Genomic DNA, 14,345 nt, shown 5'->3' on the forward strand with positions numbered 1-14,345 from the left:
TGTCAAATCATTCTACCTTGGTTTCCCTCTCAGACATAAGTTTTTGTGTACTCAAGAGTAAAGCCTATTGTCTTATGGTTCAAAATTCAAATCTAATAATTATTGTTCAAATCTATGCTCAATGATTCCCCTTTTATCATCCTGAAATGTTACGAGGATTCCTCTTTTATCATCCTAAAATGTTACAAGGATCTATGGTTCAAATTTAGGATCATGAATCTCTGCTCAGCTCGGCTTATATCATCCTGTGCTGGTACATGGATCTACAGATGAAGAAGCCAAGCCTGGACAATTCAAAATCCAAAATAACGGCCCCCTAAACGCTTAGCATTTCAGAAGGCGAAACCAAAACAGCTGGTCAAAACGCTTTGATTTCTTTTCCGTTTCCCAATCAGCAAACAGCAACGCAGTCAAAGAGCCAGTCCTAGTATAGAAAGGCCAATAAAAGTAGTTTCATCACTCGAAATAATACTATTCGATAAAGCTTTCTTGCTACTTTTACACTATCGACATACTGTCGGAAGATCGATGCCTCTGTGAAGTCCATTTCCTGTGGTCCGCCTAAAAGGTCATGCATGTGTTCACTGACGAATCATCCAGGTTCTTTCCGTTCTAGGATAGTAACATACCCACAGAGCCAAAGAAAAGACTGAACATGTCAAATTAGCTATAGATAATGCAAACCTGTGCGTAATTCCGAAAATGAACTTTCATAGAATATTTCATTATAAGAGGGCGACATCAAGAAACCCATAATTATAATAACAGTAAATCTGCGAATAGAACCTTACTTCAAGACGAAGGCTTTGGAATCAACGAGATAGCATACACAGGAGGTATGCTTCGTTTTCAAATTACATCAACTAGGAAAACAAGATAGCATACACTCGAGGATATCAGGGGCCTCGACCCAAGGAAGGTATTCCAAGAAACAATACATCATAATCATAAAAGAAAACTTGTCATGGTCATGGTTGCATAAAACTTGTCATGGTCATGGTTGCATATCATGTCCCTTGATAAGAAAATATAAATACATATTATTACTTCTGTAAAATTACAAGGCCCCCGGCAAGAATAGCAACAAAACAACAAAACAGTCCGCAAAGGGTGGCGCAACCTAGAAGGTATAACAAGAGGCATAAGGGGATGCTTTTCCTCTAAATAGAAACATACAACCAGGCAGATAACAGCCACAACTACAATCAAAGTGGATTTCAAGATCTCGTTGGATGCCAAACCCTTCGTATAACCCAAAGCACAAATACTTCAAGATGAAGCTTACCCGGAAAGCTTAACCGCACCGGTATCTGCTAGAATGAACCAAATCTGCAAGGGTGGATAGTTGGGGAAGCTCAAGCCTGTACCCGCCATTTCTGTATTCAGAAGGTAGTAACAATTAATAAAAAGAATTATGTAGATGACATAAAGCAACAAATCAAAGGAATTTACGAGCTCAGTGTTGTTAAGCGGATGGATTTCAGCAGTTTACCTTTGCAAAAGACAACCCAGAAATTCTTGTCTGGACCTCAGTGACAGAGTATCCACCATATTTGAAGAACTGGACGGAGGAAGGAAGAGCAGAGCACAAGCAAGCGCCAAAAACTTGGGAACCAAATGAACGGCAAACCGGCGACCAAGAATGTGTATCATCGCTGAATTGGTCATAGCTGTCCGATTCGAGATCTGAACTCTCCACCGTTGATAGCGCTGCAGACACAGGCCAACACCAACACAAACCTGAAACTCTGGATGAAATAGACCATGCCGTCCGATAAGAAGGCGCAACAAGATATTTCAAAACAAAGCGGGAAATCAAATTTGAAATTCAAATGAGTGCGGACTCCGGAGTGCCGTCACTGCAGTATGCGGTGTATATATATAATAATATATATATAAATATAAATTAAAACTCGTTAATTTTCCATATACCCGTCAATATGACTTTTTCAAATATTATTGGCCAGTCAGCGATGACGTGCAGATTTGGAAACCAATCGTATTTAACGTGTAAAAACTCAAAAAACGGGCATACGGGCGTCAAATTTAACCCCTGGAGCCGCTATGTCAAAGAAAAACGCCTCCAAGCGGGCGACGTCGTTACCTTCGAGCAGAGCTCCAGTTCGCATCACCTCTTCATCACCTTCCACCAGCGCCGTCGGTTCTCAAACGTTGTTTGTTGTCCGTTGACCCCTTTACCATGGCCGGGTATCCGCACTGGGTGCAACTTTTATATGTGGCATCACCGTTGATGAACGTCGTTGCTCAAAGTTCAATTGTGGCCCGCGATAGCCATGATTCTCCCAACTTCCATGATTCCAAGGCGCTTGAGCCGATTGCGTCAGATGACGGGAATCCATCGTCGCTGGTCTTTATGAATCTCGACAGGGTTGTTCCATCCACAGACGAGGATTCTCTTTCTTCGTCTTCCATCCGGCTATTTGGAGTAAACCTAAAGTGGTCGCAGTTAAAAGTTTTCCCAGGAAGTGGAATCGTGGAAGACGGCTGTGGAAATACAAAGAAGCAGAAGCTGGTAACGACAACATCGCCGGAGTAATTTCACAGCCGAAATATACCGTGTGACGGCCAGGCTTTGTTGTATTAATTAAAAATTGTAATATTACAAGAGTGGGAATGTCTTCGCGTGGGATTAAATTCTCAGGATGTTTTCAATTTGATCGCCTATGGACATTTTAGTTTCTGGTTATTAAATAGATTTTCATTTTTATTTCTGAGAACAATTTAATAAAATCCAAAATCCATAATTAAAAATTGTAGCCACAATTTTTAAACATCAACTGTCCGTGCCTTTCACGTTCTGAACTCGCTCTCGGGCTCACAATTCCTCATAGGAGTTATCATTTTCAACCTCTGTCTTTACAATGATAATTATATTTATATTATGTGTTATGATGAACAAAAGTAGAAAATTAGCATTGTGTTGAACCTTAGTCTAACAACCATTATTTTCAATAAAACATTAAAGTATTTTAATAACATATTTATATTACTAAATATCATTAAAATTTTATAAAAGTTAATTAAATTATAAGTTTATTTTCATAATTATTATATATAACTAGGTTAGCTTTTATTATAATAGACTTATTAATATATTTTTTTTGCTGAGGCAAGAGTGGATCCTTCTATTCAAAATTAAAAAAATAAATAGTATACAAAAGGCACAGGCCCACATCAAGCCGTTAGATCTAGATCGAAAGATCCAGCGGCTGAGAAACAAATCGGGTGGCTAACAAGCACATCGTTTAACAGGTAAAACGAACCCGATGGATTCAATAGATCTTAATTGATAAATACATCGGGTCCATTTTTCACTTAACCATCGTGTATTTTTTCCTCCCGAAATCCGTCGAGTGCGTGCGATTCCAGATGGTGCACGCAAATAGCTCGAACAATAACCCCCAAAATGGACCCACCAACTAGCACGATCAATCCTGGCCGTAGGTTGATCGCGATTGATCCAACAGTTGCAAATCATATTGCGCACCCTTAACCCCCCGAAGTTTACTGCGCGATGAGGGGTGGTATTTCCTCCCCACTCTCCGCCACGTGTTGTGCGTTGAGTGGAATCGCACCAAAATGAAAAATACCGCCTCCATCCTAAAAGCGGTGTGATATATCGAAAACTGCTTCAAGGGTGGTAAAGTCACCGCCGAAATAAAATGTGGTTTTGCGGCTGCCGTGGAGGACTGGAATCTGGTGCCCAACCAAAGGAAGATGAAGCTCCCTTTTTCCAGCCGTCTCCCTGACATATCTGGTACATTGTTGCCAATCCGAACCTTGCACGCCAAAAGCATTCTTACAAGTGCAAAAAACTCAATCAGGTTCCGTTTCCATGGCCCTATTATGGAAAATCTTATTGTCTTCTTCCGCCTGACCACAACACTGCTCCTTTAATCTGTTATGAGACATCTCTCGCATTATCAAATTGACCTTTTTTTTAGTACAAACTACTCCTTGATTGGCCATAATGTCTGCCAATTTATTGTCGTCCTTCAAACATGAGTGAAACTCACAGTGCGAAGATCTTGGAGGTGAATTTGTATCCTTTGAAAGACTTGTATTAGCCGCCAATGACTTGAGACTTTTTCCGGCTTCGTTCCACAATATATTCTTTTAACCGAGTTAATGATCAGCTCAGAATTGGCTTCAATAATAGTGTTCTGGAGATTATCCTGCTTTAGGAAATCTAAGCTTTGTTCAAGAGCCATTAATTTAGCCATATTATTTGTAGCTTTTCCCAGATGGCAATGGAAGATAAAAAGAATACATCCATTCTCATCACGTAGCACCCCTCCACAACTAGCAAGACCTCGGTTGCCCTTTGAGGCCCCATCAATGTTGAATTTCAGAAAACCCTGAGGGGGAGGATGCCAATAATCTAGCTTATTAGTAGGATTCACAACCTTCTTGACCATCCCTTGCGGAATAAGCCCCTGCATCCCAGCCAACACAGAATCTGCATCTTTATTACAGAAGGAGGGTTTTTTGGGGAGTTTTTAACAAAAGTGCCCACCATCTCTTTGAGTTGTCTTAAGATCCTCTCAAAAATGATATGGGTGGTGCTGTGAAAATTTTTGAAAATTCTATTATTCCTTTCTTTCCAAACATTCCAAATTATGAAGCCCGGAGTTAAAACCCAAGCTAGGCTAAGAAACTCATACTTAGAGAAGTTTCGTCTCCAGTTATTTAGGGTATTTCTGATGCTTGCTCTGTCCCTGTCTGTCTGCTGAAAATTTGTGGCAAAGGTGTCCCACAAGCTAGAGGTAAAGATGCAATCATTGAGAAGGTGCCCCATTGTCTCCTCTTGAGCTTCACAGAGCTAACATCTAGAAGGTCCCAGCACACCTCTCTTTCTAATATTGTCCCAAGTCAGAATTTTTTTATGATGCACCAACCACATGAAGAGTTTGATTTTCATCCAACCTTGCTGCCTCCACAAGTTCTGCCACACTTTGTCTGGTGTATTGGAGTCTCACTCAAGCAATAACTTTTTGGCCTCCTTAATATTGAAGGTGCCTTATTTGTTGTTGCCCCATCTGAGTTGGTCATGCCCTTCTGATACCAGAATCTTCCTTTGTTCCAAAATAGTCAGTAGTTCCTCTGCTTTTGCTTTCAAGGGGTTATAATTCCCTAATTCTAAAGTCTTCCAGGTTCTCCATTTGTCTTCTATACTGGTTTGTTCCCAAAAATCTCTAACCCTTAAAAGCCCTTTGGTGTCAGTTTCTCTCTTAAGGTCCAGAAATTCCTCTCTTAACAGTGTAGGTTCTTGTTTCCATTTATCTTCCCAAAACAAAGCCAGGTCTCCTTCTCTGATCTCCTAGAAACTGTTTTTTTGCACTAGGTCTCTGTTCTCCCATGCCTTATTCCAAATGTGGGATCCTTTTATGTTACCCATCATCCTTATGTGATCATTATCTTGCCAAGTGATGGCATATTTTTCCTTCCAAACACTAGCCCACTGAGCCTTTGGTTCTTTCACCCAGCGCCACCATAATTTTTCTCCTACAACCTTGCTGAGAACATCTGGATCGTCCAGTCCAAGACCTCCGTGGGTTTTCGGTTTTCAAATCTTATCCCATGCTATTAGGGCCCATTTCTTTTTCTCGCGGCCCCCCCCCCCCCTCTCCCCCAAAGAAAGTCTCTTTGAATGGTTCTGAATTGATGTAACACTCCCTTTGGAGCTAGAAGAGTTGAAAGCATAAAGATGGGGATTGATTGCAAAACTGCTTTTGTAAGCACCAATCGACCTGCCAAGTATAAAGATCTAATAGTCCATTTTCTGATTTTGTCCTGCATCTTATTAATGACCTGCTCCCAGATGCTTTTGTGCAAGGGTTTATCAGTAAGAGGGACTCCCAGGTACTTGGATGGAAGGAACTCCCTTTGAAAACCTAAAATTCTAGAGATATTTCTCTGAATAGCAACATTAGTATTAAAGAAAAAAAATCTTAGATTTGGATAGATTTATGTCCATCCCTATGGCCATGGCAAAGTCTCGCAGGATTTGTTTATTAGCAAGAGCTTCTTTTACCGTGGGGATTCCCTACAGCATAGTGTCATCAACAAATGGTTGATGGGACAAAGCTTTACCAGTTTCAGAAAGTTGGATACCCTTGATGTTACCCCTTTCTTTAGCATGCTTAATGGATCGCCCAAGTCCTTCCATGATGAGGATAAAGAGAAAGGGAGAGAGCGGGTCTCCTTGTCTAAGACCTATTGAAGGAGTAAAGGTCTTGGAAGGAGAGCCATTTACCAAAATTGAAAAGCTAGAGGAAGTGACCAAAGCCATGACCTATCTCACCTAGTTATGATCGAAGCCAAAGGTTAGAAGGACCTTCCTAATATAGGTCCAATTCAGTTTATCATACGCTTTGGCAAGGTCCAATTGCATGATCATTCCCGCCTTCCTATTGCTTAACAATGAATGAACCACTTCATGCGCTTGAATGATGTTGTTGAGAATTTGTTTACTCTCCACATATCCTGACTGCTCCACAGAAACGAGAGTAGGAAGAAGGGGTTTTAGTCTATTGGCAACCACTTTGGATATTATTTTATACACCACATTGCACAAAGCTATGGGTCTGAATCTGTCTAGAGTCAGAGCATTATCCTGTTTGGGGATCAAGGAGATGAAAGAAGTATTGAGCGCCTTCAGAATGGTTTTATCCAATCTAGAATCCTCCACTACTTTCACAATATCTTGTTTAAAAATGCTCCAGTAGGCTTTAAAGAAATCCACATTAAAACAATCAGGGCTTGGTGCTTGGCCATTCTGCATCTCCTTAACTGCCTCACTTACCTCCTCTTTAGTCACTGGCTTGTTAAGATTGAAATTATCCTCTCTGGAAACTAGTCTAGGTATATGCCTAGTTAAGTCTCGGATAAAATGATCTCTGTCTGCATTGGTTTCCTTTGCTATACCTTGAAAGTGTTGTACTAACACAGTTTCAATCTCTTCATGGGAATTGTGAAGATGACCTTCCTCGTCCTTGATTGAAGAGATCATATTGTGGGATCTGTTCGCCATGGTGGATCTGTGGAAAAACCTGGTGTTTCGTTTCCCTTCTTTTAGCCATTGCACTCTAGATTTTTGTCTCCAATATATTTCCTCTTGTTTACATAAGTTCTCCCAGTCTTGATGAAGTTTGGTGACTTGTTCATCTCTGCCTCTATCAAAACCCTTTGTAATAAGAGTTTGATTGAGTGTCTGCATTTTATCTTCAACCTCTTTTTTCGCTGCAAAAATATTGCCAAATTCATTCTTGTTCCAGTCTTTGAGTCTGAGCTTGATGTATTTTAGTCTTTTGTGGAGCAGAAACATTCTTGTTCCCTGAATATGCAGATCTTCTTTCCACCATCTTGCTATGTTGCTGATAAAATCTGGGTGTGTAAGCCATATATTCTCAAATCTGAAAGGTCTATTCTTTGGGGTTCCAATACCCTGTACCTCCATTTGCACAGGCCAATGGTCCGAGCCTCCAAAGGGGAGAATTCTCACTATCATTTCCTTGTCTGTGAGCATAAGGTCCTCTGAAATAATGAATCTGTCTAACTTTGAAGCTACCTGAGACTCCCCTCCTCTCTTGTTGTTCCAAGTAAAGAGGCCATTATTCATTTCAGTGTCAACTAGCTTCATATTATCTATGAAAGTTTGAAAAGCTGTAGAGTCTTTGCTTAAAGTTCTTGTTCCCCTTTTTTTTCCCGTCAGTGATTTGATCATGTTGAAGTCCCCACCCATGATCCATGGAACTCCTGCATGCCTGTCTCTTAATTGTACAAGAGAATCTAGAAATCTGAGTTTGTCATCCATTCTCAACCACCGGGATGGGAAATTTATCTTTGACTGTCAACTTATTGAGGGCCCTGAAGTCTGGACACATCCGCCACTCCCCATCTTTCTTGAGCACCATGACCACCGGTGATGAATAAGGACTAATGCTGGGACGAATGACACCTGCTTCCAAAAGTTCCTTGATTATTTTTTCTATTTCATTCTTTTGGGTGAACGTATATCTGTATGGGCACACATTTGGGGGTTGCGCCCCTGGAACCAAGGTGATGCTATGATCATGTTCCCCTCTCGAGGGTGGAAGCTCATGAGGCTTGTCAAAGACCGGCAGATGGTTATTTAAAATCTGTTGCATCTTAGGATGAATCGGCAGAGACTTGGTTGCGACTGCCTGGATAGCATTAAATTGAGCTATAACTCCATGATGGCCCTTTTTTAGCAATTTTTCCATCCTATGCAAGCTGATGATAGAGGGAGCTCCCGCCTGGAGTCCACGGAGGGTATGTGTGGAGTTGTTCTGCTTAAAACTCATATATAACTCCTGGAAATCCATTGTGATTGGCCCAAGAGTGCGGAGCCATTCAGCGCCGAGGACAATGTCGCACCCTCCCATGTGTATGGCAAACATGTGGGTCTTCAACTGATAATCCCCCATTTGAAGTTTGACATTTTCACAACGGCCTTCACATTTCATTGTGCCCCCATCTGCAATTTGGACTTGGAAGTTAGAAACTGCTTGTACAAAACAATGCATTGCTTCCGCGACTTTGTGATGGATGAAATTATGTGCACTTCCACTGTCAATCAAGACTATTACTGGGTGATGTTTAATAAAACCTCTAATTTTGAGAGTTTGAGGTGAAGAAATCCTTGCCAAAGCATGCAGCGAAATAACTGGTTCGTCGGGGAAATTGTCCTTTTGGTTGTCGCCTTCTACCGCCTCAAGTTCCTCAAGTGGTGGATCTTCCTGCTGCTGCACCTGCTGGTTGTCTACTGCTGCTGCACCCCTTTGCACGAGGGGATCTGGCAGAGATGATGCGTGATCCCAAGATAGAAAAGGGAACTATGGTCTCAAGGAGTGTCAGGTGCTACAGATCGCAATATACATAAGGGTCTGACAGTAGTACTCGGCCCAATGTTTCAGGGCTCTAACTAAGGAGGATCAACTGTACCCTTAGCCGTACAACCCGACTACCCTATCGTACGGGCGAGTAATCTCTCCGAGTGCTGTTCTCGGTGTACTGTAGCAGCAAGACGGCTGACAGTTTATCTATGGCGAGGTTGCGGAGGAGCTAAGGGGCTTCCGATATACCCAGAAGGTACTTGGAAGACAGTCTGTACGCGGTTCTGTCTAATGCGCTACTACTCGAAGAGGTACCCACATGGGTTACAAGGGAGTCCAACAAGCGTGACCACCTCTTGTATTTCCTGCGTGCATGCCTCCCCAAATCCGCAGGTTTATGCGCTCAATGACAGATCCCGTGGTTTAAAGACGCCGGAACACGTCTCTAGCAAATTTTTTTTTTGCTAAGAAATGGAGATCCCACCGGCCCTGGAAAGTGCTCTGATTCCACTTGTTATGCTCTTAACCTGCAAAAAGATACCCAAATACAGAATATGCGAAGAAAGATACGTAAAACATAGAATAGTGAGAGACAACAACAAATATTTTATTATTTAGAAAGCAATGTTCACTGGCCTCTTCGAGGGGGCAACCTCCAATAGAGCAGAGCTCGATTCAAAAATAAGACACGATGCTCCTCGCAAGGAGTCTCTATCCTTTATATATGACTCATACATGCAATAACATGGATCAATACCATGGGTTTTATTAATACCATCTATCTAATACTACGACCCATTTGCAACTAACTGTGGTCCCGTCATTAATTGCGGGTTAACCACTTACAATTATTAATATGGGCTTTATTGACTCTTGACTATGACTCAATCCCATTAAATAAATAAGGGGGTTAGGGTGGGACCCTAACATAAACATTCGTGACTAGATAAGTCTCGCTGTCTCCTACAGGTTGAATAATCACTGATAAATAATTCCTAGTTGCCTCAGCATCTATTATACTAATCTTTTGGGGATTCCAAAGAGTGAGTATGCCTCCTGCTGTGTTATCTGCTTTAACTTCTATAAACTCAAATCTATTGAGCCATTTACTATGAATTTATTTGATTTTTTGATTTGAACGTTTAGTTTCCTGGATAAAGATCATATCTGGAGCTTCTTGTTTCATTCTATTGCTAAGTATTCTCTATTTTCTTTTACTACTTAAACCTCTAATATTCCAAGTTGTGAACTTCATTATTAAATATTTGTGAAAGAGTAACTGGATAAATATTTCATCTTACCTGAATCTATCATTAGCTTTCCACATTCCATTAGTAGCTCATTCTGCTTTTTCTTGCCTCGTTTCTTTCCTGGGTTTCTGGGAGCTAATCCTGGTGTGGTTTTCATAGTTTTCACTCCTTCGCTGCCCTGCCTTTCATTGTTATTTTGCCTTTCCTATTCTCTTGCCTGAGTTTTCCATAGATACAACTGCTGTACTCGGTTGAACTCTTCTTGAGGTACTGAGTCTACCCCTCCAATGGTGCCCTGTTTCAAGAATCCTTCTAGATCTAGGTTTTCTCTTTCCAGAATCTCCTGCAGTTCATTATCCTCCATTTCCATCTCACTCTGAGTCATTTCTTGATCCATCTCAAGTTCCCCATCGCTCATCATTGTTTCCTTCTGTTTAGAAACACCTTGTGTTATTTCCCTGTCTTCTTCTTTCTCCTTCTCCCCTGAGCTTCCTTCCATTACCTGATCTTCTTTCAATATTTCTTCCTCTTCTTCGAGAACTTGGAACCTGTTCAAACTGGCATGTTGCCCTTTTTTTTGCTGTTGCTTTGGTCCCCTTTTGCCCCCTTTTCCTCTATGACCCACTTTGTGAAAGATATCAATGTCTTTCAATGTTTTTTTTTTCCTCTGTTCTCTGTCTTGCTGAGAGGGCAGTCTCTAAATAGGTGTGCATGCTCATGGCATCTGCGACATTTGAAAGGTATATGTTCATAATCTACTGTTTGCACCCATTCTTCATCAAAAACTTCCAAGATAACCTCATCTGGTAGGGCTCCTGATAGGTCCATCTCTACACATATTCTTGCAAAGGAAGTATATTTTCCCCTTTTGGTTGCTTCAAAGGCTTTAACAAAATTCCCTAGTTTATTACCTATGGCCGCTAACGATTTTGTTTGCTAGTAATCAAGAGGTAAGGAGTAGAGTCTTACCCAGACCGAGACTGAAGTAAAAGTTTCTCGCTTTGGGACAAAATTCATCATCCACGGCCACATGTAGAGGCTTGTTGCCGCATAAAAATAGGGTCCTCCTTCAAACACTCTGTCTTTATCTTCAATATTTGTAAAGACCACCGTGAAGAACCCCTTTGACCCAAGGTGTAGGTCTATACTTCCTTTCAGTTTCCAATGGTATTTGATCCACATTTGTAATGCCTTCTGAGTGGGCCATAATCCCATGAATTTACAAATGATAGCATAGGTACGCATGTGGTCCCTATGTGCCAGCAGAGCAGGATCATTTAAAAATACTCTAGGAGTGACGACAACCTTGGGTTTACATGGCCCCTTCTGTGCCTTGTTTTATGCTCTCTGTTTTTTGTCTTCTTCCTTATTGTCTTTCATGCTACTGGCCTCTTTTGGCTTCGTAAACTCCTGATCCTCTTCCAGATTCTTTTTCCTTTCCTCAGCAGCCCCTCTGATAGACTCCAAAGGTTTCTTGCCGCGATTGGCCACAACCTGCTTGTAGGAGGGAGTGGAGTTCCCCCCTTTACGTGCCTCCATGGAGCTCAAAAACCTGAAACCCTAGCTATTCGTTCGTTGTTCCTGCAACCACCCCCCGGGCAACATACTTATTTATATCATATTATATACCAATTTTAATTTAATTTAATTTTATAGTAATTTGTAAATTAATTTGAAAAATAAAAAGAAATAAATTTTAATCAAATTATTAAAAAATTTCATGAATATTTTTAATGATTTAATTTTCAATTATGATGATTTATTTTAATTTGTAAGTAGGCTAGCTTTAATTATAATATCAGACCTTATCAATACCATATTCTTTACAAATTTTGGTTTTAATTTAATTTTATAATACTGTGTATATTAATTTGAAAAGTAAAAAGAAATAAATTTCAATCCTTCATTTTGAAATTATTAAAAATACTCTATGAATATTTTGTAATGATTTAATTATTAAAATAAACACTTATTGATATAATTACACAAAAACCATGTTATTTACAATTTATAATCATAATTTCTAACAACATAATTACACAATAACCATGCTACTTGTAATTGATATCCATAGTCTTTAACAACGATAAGACTTGTGTTCCCCCTCCCGCAGATAATATGTTGGCCATTCTTTAAGATATACCATGACATGCTGGAAGTTGTGAGAAAGGGCACACTAGATAGAGTGAGCATCAAAACACAGATTTGGAAAAGGAAAATTGACACAGAAGACTTGGTGGTTTGCTGAATAAGTTTGTTTCAACACATCTTTGTTTTTCACGTCGATTTCGCCGCTAGCATACACAAGCTCACACGAGTTTGAATATTCCACTGTATTCTAGCAAGTGATGCAGCTACTTGGTTTTTTCTATAGTATGTATGAATATGTGACCCTCGTAGAAGTTGATGTGATATCTGGGGTGTTTTATTGTCTTGGGGTTTATGTTATTTGTTTTTGGCTCATACTCATTGTCGAGACACTATACTCTCCGGTCTTTGTTTGTGATTTGTTTTTGAACACCCACCCCTGTTTACATCTGACGACCATATATTCGACTGTATTTTGACTTTTGGACATTTTTCCTCCTCATTTTGGGGTTGAGGCTGGTGACTGATCATGTTTGTCCATAGGGACTATCTCTTCTCTGGTCCGGTTTTGTTCATGTTTTTTCCTTCCTTCCTTACTGCAATGATATCCTTCTTTTCCTCTAAACTCTTTCAGATTGTCATCCTCTTCCTCTGTGGTTTAATCATTTTGTACCTCATTACTGTTGAACACTTGTTAGTTTATTGTCAGAGGACCAATTTCCTTTTGGACAGAACGTTCTAAGGTATTATTTTCTGGACCAGACTCTGAACCTCGTGCATGCCTAGAAATGATGAGTTTCTCCCTACTATGGCAGAAGTGGACCATCTCTTTCAATATTTCCATACCATATAAAGACATCGACTTTCAGTGTTTCCATAGATGGTGGAAATGCCTGGGTGGTTGTTGTTGTTGTTGTTGTGAGGGATGACTGTTTTTACATTCATCAGTTGGTTGGGTTTACAGTTATCTGGCCGAGGCTTTCATTGATTCTAGGGTTGCATAATTTCTCCAGTGAATTAATCTGACATTTCCCCCTTTATCCGGAACTGAATTTTTTGAATCTGTTGAATCCTATTTCCTTGGGCTCCCTCATTGGTAATCAACATTTATTGCATTCTCATTGTCAAAAGGCTCCCCTACCATTTTCGAGTTTCAATATCTATGGGAGATGATCCGAGATCAAGGTGGTTTGGATCCCTGTCCATTTCATGCTCTCAAATCAGGTGCTGACAATAAATTTACTTTAGACCTCACCCTTGTTTTTTGATGCCATTATAAATTTTCCGAATTGGCATCATGGTGGTATTTATGATTGGGAATTACTAAGAGGTTGGGGGGGGTTGAATCAGTAATTTAATTTTTTTTACTTTTGCTCAACTTAAGCGTCTTCTTATGAAGTTAATGTTTATGTTTGTTCTCAATTATTAATGAATTCCTTTTGCAAGTGTCAAAGAGAGAAATTTGAAGATTTATTTATCAAGAATTCAAAATATTCACACAACATTCAAGAATAAACACATGAAGACACCAGATATAAGATGAAATCCTGAAGGGAGAAAACCACGAATTTTAGGCTGAAAGTGATGTGAAGGCAAGCTTCTACTCCTTATTACATTGGATTTTTGTAGGATGTAACCTATAAGAAGCTCTTACCTCAAAGGAAGCTCCAACTCCATGAGTTTTCTGCAAGCTACAACCCATAGGAGGCTTCTACCTCAACAAGCTACAACATGTTCATTTTCAAGCTACAACATAGAAAGGAACATAAATCTCTCAATCACAACATCATGTCACACATGTTGGTCACCTCATTTACAATTTTGTTGCCAAGTCTACCGCTGCATTGCTTTTCTTTTTCACTTTGTATCTGTTCTCTTGCTGCTCATCCAGTTTCTTATGCATATTGTTTCTTTTCAGCAAAAAAATAAAATACTATTCCACATTGTATATTTTATAAGCAAGATATCTTGGTTGTTTGTATTCTTTGCAAAAATATGAAATGATGCATTGTCTCTTGGAATTCCAAAAATTTCTCACAATCTTGTCTCTTCACTTTCAGTTCTGAAAAAATAAGCTGTCTTATAAAATAGAGCTGAATTAAAACAACTCAATCAGTAATGACTACAA

At 39.9% G+C, this 14,345-nt stretch overlaps 1 long non-coding RNA gene across 1 annotated transcript; it reads right to left on the reverse strand.

Moving 5' to 3' along the window:
- Positions 1-837: 837 nt before the first annotated feature.
- Positions 838-1,733, reverse strand: LOC149173001 (uncharacterized). The gene is made up of 2 exons (XR_016259656.1): positions 1,493-1,733; positions 838-1,376 (listed from the first exon to the last, which is right to left on the reverse strand). It is a non-coding gene; the product is annotated as an uncharacterized LOC149173001 (long non-coding RNA).
- Between the last annotated feature and the right edge of the window lie 12,612 nt (positions 1,734-14,345).

The sequence above is a fragment of the Pinus tabuliformis genome, chromosome 4_2 (assembly GCF_031772625.1).
Source record: "Pinus tabuliformis cultivar Carrire ecotype Pingquan chromosome 4_2, CPIR1, whole genome shotgun sequence".
Classification (NCBI taxonomy): domain Eukaryota; kingdom Viridiplantae; phylum Streptophyta; class Pinopsida; order Pinales; family Pinaceae; genus Pinus; species Pinus tabuliformis.